The sequence below is a fragment of the Bidens hawaiensis genome, unplaced genomic scaffold, assembly GCF_021521415.1.
Source record: "Bidens hawaiensis isolate Kalapana, Puna unplaced genomic scaffold, B.hawaiensis_p1.1 tig00041613_1, whole genome shotgun sequence".
Lineage (NCBI taxonomy): Eukaryota > Viridiplantae > Streptophyta > Magnoliopsida > Asterales > Asteraceae > Bidens > Bidens hawaiensis.
The window spans coordinates 26,393-45,293 of NW_027497349.1; the positions used below are offsets into that span (position 1 = coordinate 26,393).

General features: G+C 42.9%; 1 pseudogene across 1 annotated transcript; it reads right to left on the reverse strand.

The window, feature by feature from the left end:
- Window positions 1-289: 289 nt before the first annotated feature.
- On the reverse strand, window positions 290-1,912 carry LOC143592995 (transcription factor bHLH148 pseudogene; annotated as a pseudogene). The gene is made up of 2 exons (XR_013146020.1): window positions 1,733-1,912; window positions 290-1,218 (listed from the first exon to the last, which is right to left on the reverse strand). The product of XR_013146020.1 is annotated as a transcription factor bHLH148 pseudogene (transcript).
- Between the last annotated feature and the right edge of the window lie 16,989 nt (window positions 1,913-18,901).

Genomic DNA, 18,901 nt, shown 5'->3' on the forward strand with positions numbered 1-18,901 from the left:
AAGGACGAAAACCGTAGTTCAGTGAAATAAGTATTAAAGTATTATATAAAGAAAGAGTGAAAAGACATGTTTATCCCTGACTTAACGATTAAATTTAATGGGGTTAGTGATTTAGATGTAATTGGCAAAAACTGGGAAACGTGGAGGGTCCATATGCAAGAAATAAACTTTTTGGACTAAATTCGTATTATGCCAAACCACGGGGACGAAAATAACACTTTACTCTTAATAATAATATGACTATATGATGTTTTGGTTGTTCAATTATATACGACCAACCGAAAAAAAAAACAAATAATAAAAAAGAGAATGCATTTTAACAATGGTGAAAGTGGACGGTAACCGGAAGGTAAAAACAAAGACGGTAAATAAAATTATAAAAACATCAAATAGACAGTAGTAGCAAACAATATCATAAGCACGGTGACGGCCGGCTCAAACCAAGCCGACCTACATCATCGGCGCCAGCGCCGGAAGCCGAGCTAGCTCCACCAGATAACAGCTCCACAAGAGCAGCCATGGCTTTAACCTGCATCTCAAGAGCTGGAATATAATCAGTAGCTTCTTTCAACACCACCGGCAACGACTGTTTCCGGCAGCCAGGAACCAATCCGCCGAGCACACGTGTCTTCCTTTGCACCGCCGGTAAATTCTTTCTGTTCACAACAGGTAAGTTTTTCCTCTTCAGTTTCGGTATACGCACTCTAGGTCTTCTCAACCGGCTATTACCGGTTGCCGTCACAATTAAACCTCTCTGTCTCCGGTTATTAAAAAACTTCAGTTGGAGTTTGTTAGTCAGAATCGCTCGGCTCCACCGCGTACGGCCTTTCGCCGTCGCGGCGAGTACTCGATCAGCCGTCTCACGAACGCCGGTGCTGTTACCGGTTGACCGGATCTGACGGAGAGCTTTGTGTAGTTTTGAACGGTAAACTTGCTGTTGAGCTTCCGATTTCCACTCTACAGCCTCGTAATCATCGTTATTACGCGAATTCAAAACGCTTTGAACCTTTCGATTATTATCAGATTCCGTTAGGAGTTTCTTCTTACTCCTGCGTTTTGGTAACTCACGTGATCTGTGACCGTCAGTGCCGTTAGGTACCGGTGATGGTACAGCCGTTGACGTCGTCATCAGCCGTAACCGTTTCGTAACGGAATTTGAGATCGGATCGGTTAGATATTAATAGAATTCGATCTCGATGACGGTGACGCAATAACTTCCTGTAGATTCAAAGTAAATCGTGTCAGAAGCAATAATTAGTCAATTCGAATAACTAATTCGTATATTCAATTAGGTTATCCCAATCGAATATCGTCGAAAATCAACATAATCGGCAAAATTCAACGAAACGTATCGAATTTAAACATAAACTAATAACATAATCAACATATGGATGAACACCTATTACCAAATACTGGTACTGTACTAAACCATTATCGACTAAACACAATTAGTACTATTCATTTTTCATGTTTTCAGTATCAGTATTTTCAATGATACTACGGTACCAATCTCATGTACACAATTGGTACCGGTATTTAGTTTTTCATGTTTTCAGTATCATTATTTTTAATGATACTGGTACGGTACCAATTTCATGACAACAATCGGTACCGATAATTTTATAATATTTTCAGTATCGGTGTTTTTAATGATACTGGTACCTTACCGATCTCATCCTAACGACAATAATTCCTTGCAAAATTGATGATTCAAAATGAAAAGTTAAATTACCTTAATGAAGATACTAGCAATCAATTTAGGTATTGAAAAATATGAAATGAATGGGATTAAATTATGAATATAGAGAGTAATGAATAATTGGAATGGAGAAAGTGGGATATAAAGGGAGTAGTGAGCACATGGGAGCACGCTTTGCTGCTTCTTTAAAGTCGCGTTTGTGAATGTTCACTTCTGCCCCTCGCACGTTCGTGGCTTTAGGTACTGGGCCCCTTTGCTTTTGTTTGTTTATGTGGTGGAAGTGGTGGGCCGGTGCAGTGGGGCGCATGACACATTACTTTTATTTACGAGAGCTTGTGGGCTCCTCCGTTGCCCCGCTAAACGACCATAATCTTTATACAATACAAAAGTAATGATATGGAAATGCCATGTTTTATACCCTTAAAACTACACTAATCATTTCGTTTTTTTGTATACCCTTATGGATATTGAAATATCAATATATCATATATATATATGCTTTATACAAAATATATCAATTCTTCTAAGCCTGGTAACATTAAAGATAAGTCAGGCAAGTCAGCATTAGTACTCAATCAAGTAACGAAAAGTTGATTGATAAGTTTGGGTCCAAGAAAAACGTAGTAGTATGTGGTAGATTGTGGTTATCTGGATACTTAGCCTAGTTAGCAACGAGGGACCAATACGTGTGAACATGTTAGGAAACCTAAAACGCTATTAGATATGATGCCAATCTTGTATTTTAACCAATATGGTTGCTTAAGTTTCATTGGAAATTTGATCCAAGACTCATGGCTCTCTGTCTCGCTTACTCCGTATGTAATCTGTGGAAATGGATTATTCTCGTCCATAACATTATACCAAAGAAATTCCCTTTTAGACGTTGGAATCTATAACAATTATTTGTGATGATTGATTTACGAAACTTTGGGTCTTAATTGGTTGTTTGAATGTGAGAATATTGATATGTGACTTGTGAAAAGGTGAAACTTTCGAAGAGCGGTTAGATTAAGAAATCATGGAAAACTGAAATCCCGCACACGTGTCAAGATTCGAGTTTTATTGAAGAAATATACAGCATGATTTTGTTTGATGTTAAACGATCAAATTAGTTATTTTGATGATTTAACAACCAGAAGTATTACTCAAAAAAATTAAATGTAACATACTATCTTAAATAATCTTCAAATATGTCTTTGATTGTACATCCAAGCCCAAAGTGACATTCAAATGACTTAGATACAAATCAACCAATAGAAGTTTTAATATTTGTTGAAAGTAGGTCAACTTTCACAAATCAGGTATTACAACATCATCTATTATTAATCGTATTTCTTCATTTCACATTTACTTTAGAGAATGCTTGTTCTAAAAACACTAGTACAAAAATATATAAATAAATGTTTATGTTAACATCAAATCTAGAAACACTTCAAGTTAAAAGGTTGAAAATGTTTAATAAAGAGATTAATATTCCATATGACCACAATGCTAATGGACCCTTGGAAAGACAGGTTTATTACACAAGCAATCAAATAATTATGCCCTAAGGAGCTAGGAAACTTAGATTAGCAGCAAGTTAGGTTCTATAAAGCTTCAAACATAAGCTTCACTTGACTAAATGAATCGTGTGCTCAAATATTTAGTCCTCCAACACATCAAATAGCTATAAATTTGTAATTTAGTTATGTTATTAAGTGTTATATCTTTATCGGATTTATGAGTTGTGTTTGTTAAGACTCGATTATACAATTAGCAGTTAGTTATTGCAATTATGCTAGTTGTGGTAATTAGAAACTGTTTTCCAAGACAGAGATATGGGAATGTCGCGCCTTAATTACCACCAACACATTTTAGGCACATTGGTTGTGACAAGAGGAGTTAATAGTGGAAGTTTTTGCTAGGATCACAAAAAACAAATTCATAAGTTACTTGTGATCAAATTAGACAATATTACTTGTTATGAGGTTGTATGTTAAACTAAAACTTGTGACAAAACTGAAGAGAAAGAGAAAGGAAAATTGGCAAACCCATATATCAAACATTAGACTATATTTAGACAAATTTTTAGAAATATCTTATAAGAATATATCAGTACTTTTAAAGTTTAAAGCAACAACATTTATTGATATTTGTTTAAAGAATCTTGTCCTTTCCTGAACCATCAATTATTGTTATGCCATTAAATACTAATTTAACATGTTTATTGAAGGTTCTTTGCTTACCAAAGTGTTTATCTTCAAGTACAGCTAAGCATGATGTCTGAAGTAGATTAAAGTACCTAGGATAATGAAGGTTAGCATCAGATTATGGTATTGGTAAACCCAACCACAAAAGTGGATTTACTTTATATGAATAGTTATTAATTATGAAGAGGTAGGTCCCAGCAGAGCCCAGTTGGACCCGCAAGACTCACCTTGAACAGGGACGTCTGCGCGGTTGGAACCGCAAGACTCACCTTAAACAGGGACGTCTGCGCAATTGGACCCGCAAGACTCACCTCGAAGAGACGTCTGCGCAGTTGAACTCGCAAGACTCCTGAGGGACGTCTGCGCAAAGACCAACTGGATCCGCAGGACCAACCATGCTCAGAGACGCGACAGTACGCAAGCTGTTCCCACAGGAAAAGCCTCCCAATGGTAACGTACTCCGCCTGTTCCCGCAGCTACGGATACTAGCCATCAGGGAAGGCTACCCGCGCAGCAAGGCTACACGCACAAGGCACTAACTCTCAAATAATTCAGTAATGTCACCTGAAGAGGGAATGAGCAAGCCGGGAATACTCCCGCCCAAATGAGCCAGTCCGTACGATACTGGAGGATCTTTTGTACTGTACCTGCCAAGGTATGGACAAAAGAACTGACCAAAGCTGCGACAGCTCACTGACAACAGTACGACGGGCAGCACGCTCTAGTACTTAAAGTCACTATCAGCCGCTGCCTACTCACCAACCCCTGTCGGGGCACGTCCATAGCCTGCAGTTGGTGGAAAAGGAATAGTACACAGCCGGCCTGGTCACTATCAGCCGCTGCCTACCCACCAACCATCAGCATGGCACGTGCGTAGCCCACAGTTGGTAGAACAGGAATACTATTCAGCCGGCTGTACCTGTTTGGAAACCTACATTCGGCTATAAATACTCCAACACCTTGGAACGGTATCATCATCTTCTCTCTAGTCATTTCTCTTAATATACACTTGTATTCAAGAGCAATCTAGTCTGATTCTCACGCCGGAGGGTGGTCACAAGGAGGTACCCCCCCTTCTCAGTGACGAGCTCACGGTGTCTGTTTTGCAGGTCATCAGAAGAATAACCATCTTGCCGGACCTAACCCTCGTGGGAAACATCTATTTAACCCCCAGATTATCCGTAATCTGCCCGGGGTCGATTAGTGTTTCTTCATTGGCGCCATCCGTGCATAAAAGCTAGAACTTATTCTTTTTCAGTTTTTTCAAACTTCTGGAAAGATGGTTAAGGTTACTCCGTTGCCAAAGCCAACGAGTGACCAAGAAACCCCGGTAACCACAACCCTAGCTACTGGGGGAACACCGGCGAGTACACAATATTTACGAACACTACCCCGGTTACCCAAGCCGGGGCAAGTGCAGTAAATTTTACGAACACTACCCCGGTTACCCGAGCCGGGGCAAGTGCAGTAAACAATCATCCCATGGGATTCATTGATACCCAGGTGGAAAGACAACAGACGAGGCTCCCCCGCCAAACACTTGAACAAGTTAAAGCGTGGGCGGAAGCACGTCAGAAGGAATTCTAAGCTGAGTTGGACGAACGCTTACGTTCCATCCAACAGGCTGACGAATTTGGAAGCACTCAACAGCTCAACATGAGTAGTGAGTGCGAATACTCGGAGGAATCCGACACCGACGCAAACCCTCGCCATAGGGCGAAAGGGAAGCGTAAGGAAACGGACTTCCAACCGAGAAGGAATTTCGGAGACACCTTCAAACCAAGGAACGCGGGGGGAAACCCACGCGACTTCTCCAAAACCTTTAGACCAACTGCTGCAAATGCGGGAACATCCAAGTTTGCAAGGGACATTGCGGAAGCAATCGCCCCGAGAAGTGCCAAACAGATGTCCAACATCGGCACTTATGATGGTATATCTGACCCAGACGATCATTTGAACAAATTCATAGCGGGGGCAACCGTCAGCAACTGGACGGAACCCACGTGGTGTTATATGTTCCAGATGACGCTGGTTGGAGCGGCTAGAGCGTGGTTTGACCGTCTACCGGTCCACCACATCTACGATTGGGCAGACTTCCAACAGAAGTTCAGCCAACACTTCAGTCAACAAAGAGAGTACACTGAAGAACAATGGACGATCCTCAACTGCATCCGAGAGGAAGATGAGTCTTTACTAGACTTCATCACGCGCTTCAATTCATAGAAGCTAAGTCTGGGCGCTATTAGCGAAGATCTTGTTCGCGCTGCTTTCATCCAGGGCGCGAAAGATCCAGAGCTCATCCGCACCTTAACGGGAAAAGACGGCATGCCATCTACATGGGATGCCATCATGACAGCAGCTAAACGCTTCGCGGAAACGGAAAAGCAACTGGGTAGAGATCTTCCCCAAAGCACAAGCCTCTACACCCAGAAAACAAGAGAAAACAACGTCCTTACCGCCCGACTAAACAAAAAGAGGAAGCTAGGTATTTGGCAGTCAAGGGTAAACTTTGACACCTCATCCGGCTCGCACCCTCGGTTAGGCAGAAAGGACAACATGCAGTCGTCGAACCGGAACTCCAGATGGACGCCACTCACCAAAAGCGTCACCGACATATTCGCCACTGAGAGGCTCCCATGGCCGAAGGCTCCAATTATCCGACAGCGTCCAAACGCTGATCAAAGCAAATTCTGTGACTTCCACAGGACAAGAGGCCACACCACCGAGGAATGCTTAGACTTGAAGGACATCGTCGAAGCATTTGTCAGAGATGGGACGCTCACGCACCTCGTGGCGTAATGAACGCTGAGCAGGCTAATGCGTGTTGAACCCCAGTTGGGAAAAACACGAATGAAACTGCAGCTTCAATGTTGGAGACTACATACTGCGTAAACAACGAGATTCCGAACCAAGTGCATATCGGCTCGAAAGGCTCGATGACACTCCCATCCCAAGAACATGGAAGGGAGCTCAATTACACAGGCTGCATGTAGATCAATTCCAAACTTGTAAAGAAAAGGCCCAGAGCCACTTCTAATGGAAATGATTCTCCTTATCACATTGACGCTGATGATCTTACATTTATACTTATAAACTTTCCACACTGATATGCCGGTATTCACCGCATAAATAAGTGGGGAAGTAAGTCGTTGCGTGTGGACGGCGGCAAAACCCGCATAAACACAAAAAACGGCAAAAATTTCTAACAGATGAGGACAGCCTTCGCGCAGGTCAGTTACAGGTAAAGTTTGGTCATCCCACTAAATGAAAGTGCCGGTCCTATCCGCACAATCATGATAGAGGAAACTGAACGTTAACCTATTGACAACCGCGCGTCGAACGGTTAACTTATTCAAAACACTGATATGCCGGTTTTCACCGCATAAATAAGTGGGGAAGTCGTTGCGTGTGGACGGCGGCAAAACCCGCATAAGCACAAAAAACGATAAAAATTTCTAACAGATAAGGACAACCTTCACGCAGGTCAGTTATAGGTGAAGTTCGGTCATCCCACTAAATGAAAGTGACGGTCCTACCCGTACAATCATGATAGAGGAAACTGAACACTAACCTATTGACAACCGCGCGTCGAACGGTTAACTTATTCAAAACACTGATATGCCGGTATTCACCGCATAAATAAGTGGAGACGTCGTTGCGTGTGGACGGCGGCAAAACCCGCATAAACACAAAAACGGCAAACCTTCACGCAGGTCAGTTATAGGTGAAGACTGGTCATCCCACTAAATGAAAGTGACGGTCCTACCCGCACAATCATGATAGAGGAAACTGAACACTAACCTATTGACAACCGCGCGTCGAACGGTTAACTTATTCAAAACACTTGGAAAATTGCTAAGTTAAACTAAAGTATGCACAAGGGAATCATATATTGTTTATGCGTCAAAACAAGTGCCAAATTAACCTATAATATGCATGAGCAAGTCATATAACGTTTATAAAGCAAGTCATCCAGTGAAATTGGCGGTCCTACCCGCACAAACATTTATATTTCATAAAAAACTCAAACATTACCAGAATGGCCGGGTATCTACCCGCCTACAGAAATATAAATCTATCATAACGGTGGGAAGGGATCTCAAGGTTCAAACTTCAGGACCACTCCCTCCAAACCCACTTGTACCCGCACCATCAGTTGGCTGTGGTGGTTTAAGGAAAGTCTTGAGAATGGTTAGCCCATCATCAGCAGCAGCAATCTCGTTCACCTTCTCCACCACCGGATGCGGGAAGGCAGCATACTGGTTCACTGCTTGGTCATAAGCAGCTTCAGTATCCACATCATATAGAGGGAAGTTGGAAGGCGGGATGCCCTTCTCAACAAACCCTAGACCAAGCAGGAAGCCAGCCTTTTCCCCATCCTCATGAGAAGTGTTGAGGGCTGCGCTCATGGCATCGTCATAAAATGTATTCGTGAAGACTCGATGCACAACCTACAAGAAAAAATACAAGTATCAAAACCTTTTCTAAGCACAAAGAAAAGCGTAAAGATATTATGAAGCTACGCAAACCTGCGACAACGCTTCTCGTAGAAGCCATTCCTTGGTAATCAGAGCTTTTTGGAGGGCAGCCTGAGCTAGGTCACGGGCGCTTTCGGCTTCATTCTTGTTAAGGTTGGCAAGCAACACTTCCTTAGCAGCAGCCTCTTCAACGCCCTTCAGCTTACGCTCAGTATGGTCAAGCATACCCCTCTGATCCAAGATCTCTTGAAGCTTCTTGGCGTCTTCCATAGCCAAAGCATCATGAGCCTGCTGAAGCCTCTCTAGTTTGGCTTTAAGCTCCTCATTTTCGGCGCGCAGAGGTTCAGCAACGGCTTCAGCCTTGGTGGCCCTCTCGGTCGCGTTCCGCGCAGTTTCCTTAGCCAACCGAAGCTGTTCGTTAACAGCTTGGGTAGCCTTGGAACGGGCCTCGAGCCGGGCCTGCACTTCAACCTCGAGGGCCTTGAAGGCCTTTTCCTTCTCCGCAACAATTGCGGAAAGTCTCCTGTTCTCCTCCCGGATGGCCCGCGCCTGAGCCACTTCTTGGATACGCGCAGCCTTTAACTTGTCGTTTTCACGACAAAGCAACTCGACGCGCGGCTGCATCCGGGCAAGGAGAATCCGAAGCTCATTTGTCAGCCTACCCTCCTGGTAGCTAGACATGGCTTCCCCCAACGTGCCACTTGGGGCCGCGTGACGCGCCCACTCGACGCAGTCCACAGCCGTCCGAAGGGTTGTTCCCCGGCGGATGTTCCACCGTGGAACATACACCTCATTCGAATCCGACGCTGCAAAAACAAAAAGCAGTTAGGAAAAGATGATAAAAATATAAAAGGCCAAAATAACCCTACGCACCTGTAGGGTCGACAACAGGCCGGTAGCCGCCAAACCCATCACCTGAACCTAACGGATAACCATCCAAGAGGTCAGGCAGATGGGAAGGAGGCAGAGCTTGGCTAGAAGCCCCGAACATACCTGCTGAACCGGCCGGGGACGAGGTAGTCGCCTGTGCCGGAGGCACGGTTGAAGCCGCCGCGGTAGAGATCATCGGAGGTGAACTCACTGGAGGTGTACTCACAACCGTGGCCGCCGCTGCGGAGGAGCCCGCGGAAACAATCACCGCCGGCTCAGTGAAGGATTCCGTGAAGATCGCACTGACAGCCGGCGGGGATGATGTTGCAGTTGGAACAGTTGCCTCAACAGGATGAGCAACTGATCCAATACTGCAAATAGGCGTAGCCGCCTGGGTCATCGCCTCGGGTAGGTTGACCAAACCTACCGTCATGGGTCCAGAACTGCTCCTCCCCACATCACTTTGGAATGCAGTAGCCTCCACGACTGCATGAAGACAAGATATTAAAAACAATGGCGGAAAGAGTTGCGGGTAAGATTAATTTACACTTACGAGTTTCTTGAGCTTGAAGGTTCTGACAGGCGGGGACGAACCCGATGGAGCCGGCCTCTTCACGCCGGTCACCGTCGTCGCACTGGGCTGCTCGGAGGTGATAGCTGTCTCAACCTCCGGAACAGTGGTCGTACCACCACCAGGGTTCCCCGCCGCCACCTCGCTCTCGGTCTCCGAGTCAGACCGGTTGCCCTGATCGGCGGAGGCAACCTTCGCCTTGCCTTTCCCGCCAGCAGCCTTCTTCTTCCTCGCGAAGAAAGGACCATCTGCGGATTCCTCATCAGAAGATGACAAAATTAGAGGAATTCCAGCAGAGGTTTGACCATTGAGTGGGCGAGGGTTAAATAATCCCTTACCTGGCCGCTTGGCGCTTAGAATCTCGTGGCCCGGCGGGTAGACCTCCACAAACCGATCCGCCGTTTGCTCCAAAATGGGCAACTCGTTCTCTTCGAGAGCACGAGTACCCAGCCGAGCGGGACCACCGCTCTCACGCGGTTGCAGAAGCGACTGCAAATTGTTCCCCTCTGAAAATAAACAGAAAGGCAGTTAGAAGAAAAACCCAAAATCAGCAAAAAGATATGAAGCATACCGTACGGGATAGAGTTCAAACCGTATTCGAGGACGATGGGAATCTGTGGCGCCTCCGCCCCAGCATCCTTCCATACCCGGCTCATCCCAAGCATCACCATCCCAGACTCCGCAAAGCGGTAAACCGGAGTCTGGATCTGGGAGATCTTGGCGAACCATTCCGCCTCTTGGTAATTGGAGGCGTGAAGGCTAGGGAGCGCCCTCCCGTTCTTGAATGTCATCGCTATGGGGACGACACGAGCAGAGATGTAGAAAAACTCCCGCTTCCAAGACCGAAGACTGCGCTCGGTAGCACAGATCTTCAAACCCTTGATCCGGGTGACCAAGGTGTACCAGCCTTGGATGCACCTCCAGGAGTAGAAGGTCATCAGACGGTCGACATGGGGCTCCACACTCAGAATGAGACACACCCATTCAAAATGGCGGATCTTGGCGATCGCCATTGGGTGTACCTCCGTCAGGTGCACACCGTGTCTTTCCAAAACACGGTATACAAACTTCGTCAATGAGAACCTGAGATTCCCATAGACGAAGAATGCAGCATATACCCCTATCTTGCCCTTGGGGGCATCGTACACCGTCTGATGAGGCTCAGGAAACTCAGGCTCAAAAGGCTCGAGCATGAACTTCCTGACGATGTACTGATACTGGTCGACGGGAAGAGCACACTGGCACTCGCCAGCAGTACTCTTATCATCCTTATCAGACGCGGACATCGGATTCTCGGTGTATACTTCGGACTCCTCGGCAATAGCCTCAGGATCACGAATGGAAGACATGTTTGGGAAGATGGAAAGAAGAACGATTTCAGGAGAATGCTCGACAAAAGTTAGAGTATTCGCCGGAAATCGCTTAGAAGTGAAACTGTGAATTGAGGTGCATCCTCTCCTCCCTTTATATACTCATCGCAATGAATGCGATGAATTTAATGCGGGAGAGACGGAAAAGCGCAGGTGCAATGAAACTATGACACGTGGAAAAAGCAAGCTGACAACAGCTGTCGACAGGACGTGCGCCGTAAACTTCGCGGCCATGCGCCCGAAAACTCGCGCCCACGCGCCTGAAAAAGCGTCTGGAATGACCATATACTGTCACGTCGCCATAACTTCATGCACGTCCTGAAACTGTCAGAAGAAACCGTCAGACCACGCTGACATCCCTTCAACAGTTGGACTGTTCTTATCCTTTCACCAACTCTTCGAATTTCTAAAAGATTCAAAAAGATTCAAAAGTAAGCGGGACTATGCCCTTACCTTGGCAACCAAGTAACTATAAGACAGGTGCGGGTACAGTGTCAAAGCAAAACCCTTCACATACTTAGCACCTGCAGGGAATTGAAGCCAAGAATACCTCGGCAACCAAGTAACTATAAGACGGGTGCGGGTACAGTGTCAAGGCAAAACCCTTCACATACTTAGCACCTGCAGGGAATTGACGCTAGGAATACCTTGGAAGTAAAGTAACTGTAAGACGAGTGCGGGTACAGTGTCAAGGCAAAACCCTTCACATACTTAGCACTCCGCAGGGAATTGAAACCAAGAAGGATCTTCTGGGCCATGCTTGCGGAAACGGAAATAACATCCCCGCATAGCGGGAACGTTGAGAACTAGATTGTTTGAAGCTCCAAGATGGAATTGGTTGTTTAACATAATTGATCACTATGTTCAAAACTACCAAAACCTCATGGAGAATCTACACAAGTGGAACTCAACGCTCCTGACTTGCGAGGAGGTTACAGACCTACCCGCATCATACCCAAAGATCAAGCAGAAAAGTCGGGAATTTCTGCACGTGACATTAGGACTTCCGCGGGAAGAATCCCCATGGAAAACCTTAAAACTAAACCCTTTTCAAAACCCCTTGCTTAAGTCCAAAAGTTCACCTCACTTATTAACAATTCATGAGAAGAACATTGGACTGGGGGGACTTGAAGAGGTAGGTCCCACAGAGCCCAGTTGGACCCGCAAGACTCACCTTGAACAGGGACGTCTGCGCGGTTGGAACCGCAAGACTCACCTTAAACAGGGACGTCTGCGCAATTGGACCCGCAAGACTCACCTCGAAGAGACGTCTGCGCAGTTGAACTCGCAAGACTCCTGAGGGACGTCTGTGCAAAGACCAACTGGATCCGCAGGACCAACTATGCTCAGAGACGCGACAGTACGCAAGCTGTTCCCGCAGGAAATGCCTCCCAATGGTGACGTACTCCGCCTGTTCCCGTAGCTACGGATACTAGCCATCAGGGAAGGCTACCCGCGCAGCAAGGCTACACGCACAATGCACTAACTCTCAAATAATTCTGTAATGTCACCTGAAGAGGGAATGAGCAAGCCGGGAATACTCCCGCCCAAAGCCGGGAATTCTCCCGCCCAAATGAGCCTGTCCGTACGATACTGGAGGATCTTTTGTACTGTACCTGCCAAGGTATGGACAAAAGAACTGACCAAAGCTGCGACAGCTCACTGACAACAGTACGACGGGCAGCACGCTCTAGTACTTAAAGTCACTATCAGCCGCTGCCTACTCACCAACCCCTGTCGGGGCACGTCCATACCCTGCAGTTGGTGGAAAAGGAACAGTACACAGCCGGCCTGGTCACTATCAGCTGCTGCCTACCCACCAACCATCAGCATGGCACGTGCGTAGCCCACAGTTGGTAGAACAGGAATATTATTCAGCCGGCTGTACCTGCTTGGAAACCTACCTTCGGCTATAAATACTCCAACACCTTGGAACGGTATCATCATCTTCTCTCTAGTCATTTCTCTTAATATACACTTATATTCAAGAGAAATCTAGTCTGATTCTCACGCCGGAGGGTGGTCACAAGGAGGTACCCCCCCTTCTCAGTGACGAGCTCACGGTGTCTGTTTTGCAGTTCATCAGAAGAATAACCATCTTGCCGGACCTAACCATCGTGGGAAACATCTATTTAACCCCCAGATTATCCGTAATCTGCCCGGGGTCGATTAGTGTTTTCAAATTACTAAGCAAAGTGTGCTCTTGGCCATCATATCCCACTAATCACATGGGAGTTCATCATTGTATCAAGATAATGTTCCTAAACTTTGTTTGGTCTCTAGTCTTCTAAGTCCTTTGGCCATTCATTCAAACATAACCTTGGAAGTTTCTAATATGGTTAAACAAGCACAATGATTATGAACACATACTTTAGTGAGTAGTGACCACAAATTAAAGAAGTACAAATGATCTATAAGGTTATATTTAGTGTCAAAACAAAAGGCACCTACCTGACAACCGGACTAGATAGAACAATCATTCGGTTCGAAAAGATTCTAAATTCGACTCTTGCGTTATTGTCTTTTTGCTAAGTAAATTGTTCAATCAATCAGGCTGCTAGTAAAGCATGTGAGAAGAGGAAACAATCTTGACTGGTGCATTCAACAGGAGCTTCTTATACTGTGCTTCTGTACTTCTATAGTTCTATGTCAGTTGAATGCAAAATCTGAATCACGGATTTCCTTAGAAGCTTTACCAATGATTCTAGCCAACTGGATAGTGGCATCAGCAGTTATTAGGGAGGATGATGATGATTGTGTCATTACAACAACATTATGATGATGGGAGGTGTGAGTCATAGCGGTGCAACTGGGCGTTTCCAAACTTAAATCGAACTAAAGACCGTAAATTCGGTCTTTCAGTTTTTGAAAACCATTTAATTTTATGGGTTTTCGGTTTGGGTTTTGGTTCAGTTTTGGTATCTTAGGCTTTACCATTTGGGCTTGAATTTTTTATCCGAAATAAAATATTGGTACAAAATAATGAACTTAGTTTTATATAATTTTTGTTAATTAATGATTAAGTGATTGTTATACATTTGGGCTTAAGTGTTTGGGTTACACTATTAATTAGATTCTTATAAATAACTTGACCTTTAAAAAAATTTAAAATGAAACTCCATATATTTGGTTTGGTTTGGTTTGGTTTGGTTTTAATTACAACACCAAACAAAAACCGATCCAAAAATTTGGTTTTCACAAAAACAAAAAACCAAAATGTTGGTTTTTGTTTGGGTTTAGTTATTTCGCTTTCATGCAAACCTTTAGCGTGAGATTCATGATATTATGTGTATTATCAGCTTGGTTTCTCGGGCATAGTTGTTTGTTATTGCATGCTCATGATTCAAGTTTTGTTTAGATTTCACTTATTTTTTGGTAACTCGGGTCCCTCGTGGTTAATGTCAAGGGGTTGAGCGTGCCATGTTTGTACTCTTCTATTTGCGTATGGCATAAAAATTCATGAGAAGGACAAATTTAAATGAACAGTCGAATTTGCACGATGAGTTAGAAAACAAATCAAGGAAATAAAACGACATAGTTCAATGAATCAAAGGGATAGCATAGAGTGCATGGTTCAACTTCCTTTTGATCAAATCTTCCATCGTATGCACACACACATATGTAAATGAAGCATGATGATCAGTGATTTAAGGATACTGAAAAATTGTGCTCAGTATAGATTGCGTAATGTATTCAGCCCAATACCCTTTTTGAGTATATGATGAAGCATGATGATCCTCTAGTCCAATAAGCCAACACCATGTTTACTTTAGCCCGATACCCTTTTTTTTGTTTTGGGTTTAGACTATGTTAAATAATTATGTTGTTTGAACTTGTTGCTCCGGTTCATAAACAGAAACCGAAACTGGATTTTATCTTTTTTTTGGTAGACTGGAAAGTTTTTCTGACCAAATAAACCCAAAATAAGAACGATTAGCACCCCGTTAAGTTTATTTTCAAAAGGGCGAGTTACTTTAATAAACTTACAAATGGGCTGAACTCATAAATGGCTGAAACGGACCAATTCTATTGATTTAGCGGCCTGTGAGAAACTGCAAAAAGATGCGTCTTAGAAATGTTGATGGGTTAACACTTTAACAGTTAACTTGGTCTACACTCTTCTTCACGACAATACAATCTATTAGTATTAGAGGTGGGCAAATAAACCGGTTAACCGGCCCGACCCAAAAACCGAACCGGTTTGAAATTGAAACCGATTGAAACCGGAGGTTTGGAACCGGAGGTTTGGAACCGGTTTGTAATTTTCACCACCAAAACCGGTTAACCGAACCGAAACCAATCGTAACTAGTCAAGAAACCGGTTTCAACCCGAATCGAAACCGGTCATAAACTGGTTTTGACTTTTGTTGACCAACCCGAACCGGTTTCAACCCAAACCGGCTTTAGTAGCTGGAGGAAACATGTAGCAAATTTACAATCAAGTTACTACTTAGTATATATATATATATATATATATATATATATATATATATATATATATATGGTTTTAATATATTTAAAATAGACAGTTATAATACGTTTCCTAAGGGGAAATGTCCAAAACAAACTCTAAAATTAGCGTGAGTCAGGTTAAGATAAAATAGTCTGCCCAGAGTGGGGCAACAAGAGCTCTTCAAATGTACACTTCATATTATTGTGTAGGAACTATATTTGTAATCTCTCTTTTTTGGCTCGTAGAAAAGTTATATTTTACTTTTTCGTAAATATAATACTTATTGCTTAACAAAAGACGCTATGCCCCTCATGTGATATATCAGGGAGCAAATTGGATGAAATACTGATAAATGGTCAAAACTGCAAGCTATTTTAAATGTCACAGGTTAATTCTTCATAAACTTGCATTTTAGATTGAAATGAACGAGCTATAAAAGATAAACCACAATAGCTAAAATAGTAATTTACTCCCATTGAAATTAAAAAAACTCAACACGACCCCGCCTCAACTTTTACGTCTGACGTCACCATTCTCACCACAAATTCGTCCTCGGAATGAGCTGGTCAACGTTCTTAGCAAACGCCACCTCATAAGACCATGTGTCATAAAGCTCCACTACCAGGGATTATGCGCCATGTGGCGCCCAGTCATAGTTATGGTTTTGTACAAAAACAGGCTGTAGTCATAACTCTCCACATCCAGAGGTTATGCGTCACGTGGCGCCCAGTCACTTTTACACTTTTTGTTTTTTTTTAATTTTTAATAAGAATAATCAAATAACAATAATATTTTATTAAATAAATATTATAAGAAAATAAAAAAAACTATTCGTCGTTGTCGGGGAAACCATGCACCCTTGTATGTGCCTCGTAAAGACGTTGTAGATCGTTAACGTTGGGCTCTCTCAGATAATGTGGTAGATCGCTAATCGCACCCGTAACGGAACTCATATACTGTGTCGCGAGCATAATCGCACTCGTAACCGTCTGTTCCTCCTCCACGTCCTGGGCTTCTTGGTCGGGCCCGAAAAACTGTTTATATATAGATGGAGGATCCATATATAGTGAATTTTGTGTAAGGAATTTTTATAGAGTTGAAAGAGAATTTTTATAAATTTGATGAGGTTTGATTGGGGATGAAATGGTTTAATATATAAGAAATAAAATTATTTTTTTTAACCAACAGTCAAAAAAAACGGTTAAATTTTGATTAATGTGTCATTCTCAGCGTTTTGTATACAACGCACATAAAATGAAAATCAACATAACGCAGGGGGGGGCGGTGTACTCCCGCGTTTTGCTTCATAACGTTGGTGGCAAAGCCACCACTACGGGTGGTCTAATGAGCTCAATAAACTCCAACGTGGATTCCTTAAGTGGTAAATATCCGTGATCGATGATAATAATATTTCAAAATCAAGGTAGTGTATTTTTGTAATGATCATTTACCCTATTTCGCTAATTATTTCATTTGAATTTTGTGCCATTGTGAAAGCAGCCACTAATATGAAAACACTCTAAAAGAATTTAAAATACTAATAAAAAAAATTACGAAACGTGAGAGATTTAAATTTTAGTTTTATAATCATAATTATATTTTAATAAATTTGTTTAATAAAGTTTGTCGAAATTCCTTGCATAAAAAATAGGATAGAACAAATCAATTTACACTTTTTTTGGGATTTTGGAATCACAAGGAAGCGTTATAAAAAACTTTCACAAATTTACGGTATGAAGACCTTGTTAAACTATGGTAAAGTGGATGAGATCGGGACCATACCTGTATCTATAATCGTAAATGTATCTAAAAGTACTCGTACCTAAAATTAGTAAATCTTGGTACCCATACATGTACCCGAATTATATAGTACGGGTATGGGTACCGGTACGGATACGGGTACTTTGGGTACGGTACTCGCTTTGGTACCTCTTTGTCTTTAAAAAAAATCTCCACTAAACTAGGTGTCGGTAAGAGTACAATACCGACAATCAATTATCTATAATACCAAAACCGTAATACCGCAACCAAAACATAATACCAAAACTAAAAATGAAACAAATTGGCCATAATATAAAATCCATTCACTTTTTCTTTTGTTAGTTTATTGCTTCCTCAATTTCTATACAAAAACAATAGAGAGAGTTAATACATGTTATTTAATTATATACAAAATTACACATAAAATAAAAATATATGAATACACAATATATGAATATACACATATAAAATGAGAATGAACTTATTCAACTAATATATATTACGTTTTGAAAATTTCGCTTGAAAGTTAAGTCATAAGTGTTGGAAACCTAATAAAAGCCTTATTATAAACGGGTACAGGTACCCATAATACCCGTACTTGTACCAGTACCCGTACCCAAAAGTACGCTTACCTATAATCAGTAAATTTGTGTAGCCATACCCGTACACAATAGATACGTGCAGGTACAAGTACGAGTAAAAGTGCGGGTACTGTGCAGGTACGGGTACGGGTATTTAGGAACAAAAGCTCATCCCTAGTAACGTTTGGTATGTATGAATGAGACGCGTAATGGAATGGATCATTATGATAGAATGAAAAAAAATGTGTTTGGTTGGTGTATGGAATAAAATCATCAATTACCTTGTCCATTTCATTCTCTCTAAAACACTCCAAATTCATTTCATTCACCCCCTTGTTTTTTTCTTCATTTCATCCCTCTTTCACACTATATCACCTCCACCATCCTCCCACCACTACTACCCATTGCCCTCTCACCACCACCACCCGCCTCCGCTGCCCCGCCACCACCAACACCGCCTCCACCGCCACCCACCTCTGTCGCCGCCACCCACCACCACCTGGTCGCCAACCACCGCCACCACCAACCATCGCTCCCATCCATCACCACCATCACCCGCCGCTTACCACCGACACCGCCACCACCGCCCACTATCACCACCACCAACAATCGCTCCCGCCGCCCACCACCATCATCTCACCGCCACTCACTATCATTTTATTTTATTACGACTTTTTCTAACTTATCAAAAAATAAAGACTAATAATTCATGTAATTCCCACATGATAACCAAACTTATTAACAGAATGATAATTACCATTCAATTACCCCGTCCATTTAATTTCTCGCTCATATCATTACCTCAAAATTTTGAGAAATTTTGAAGGAAGAATCACCTATAATTTTGAGAAATTTTGAGTCTAATGTATTCATTTATTACTTTTTTAAGCGGTATTATACTAGAACAAGTGACAAATCACTAGTCACTA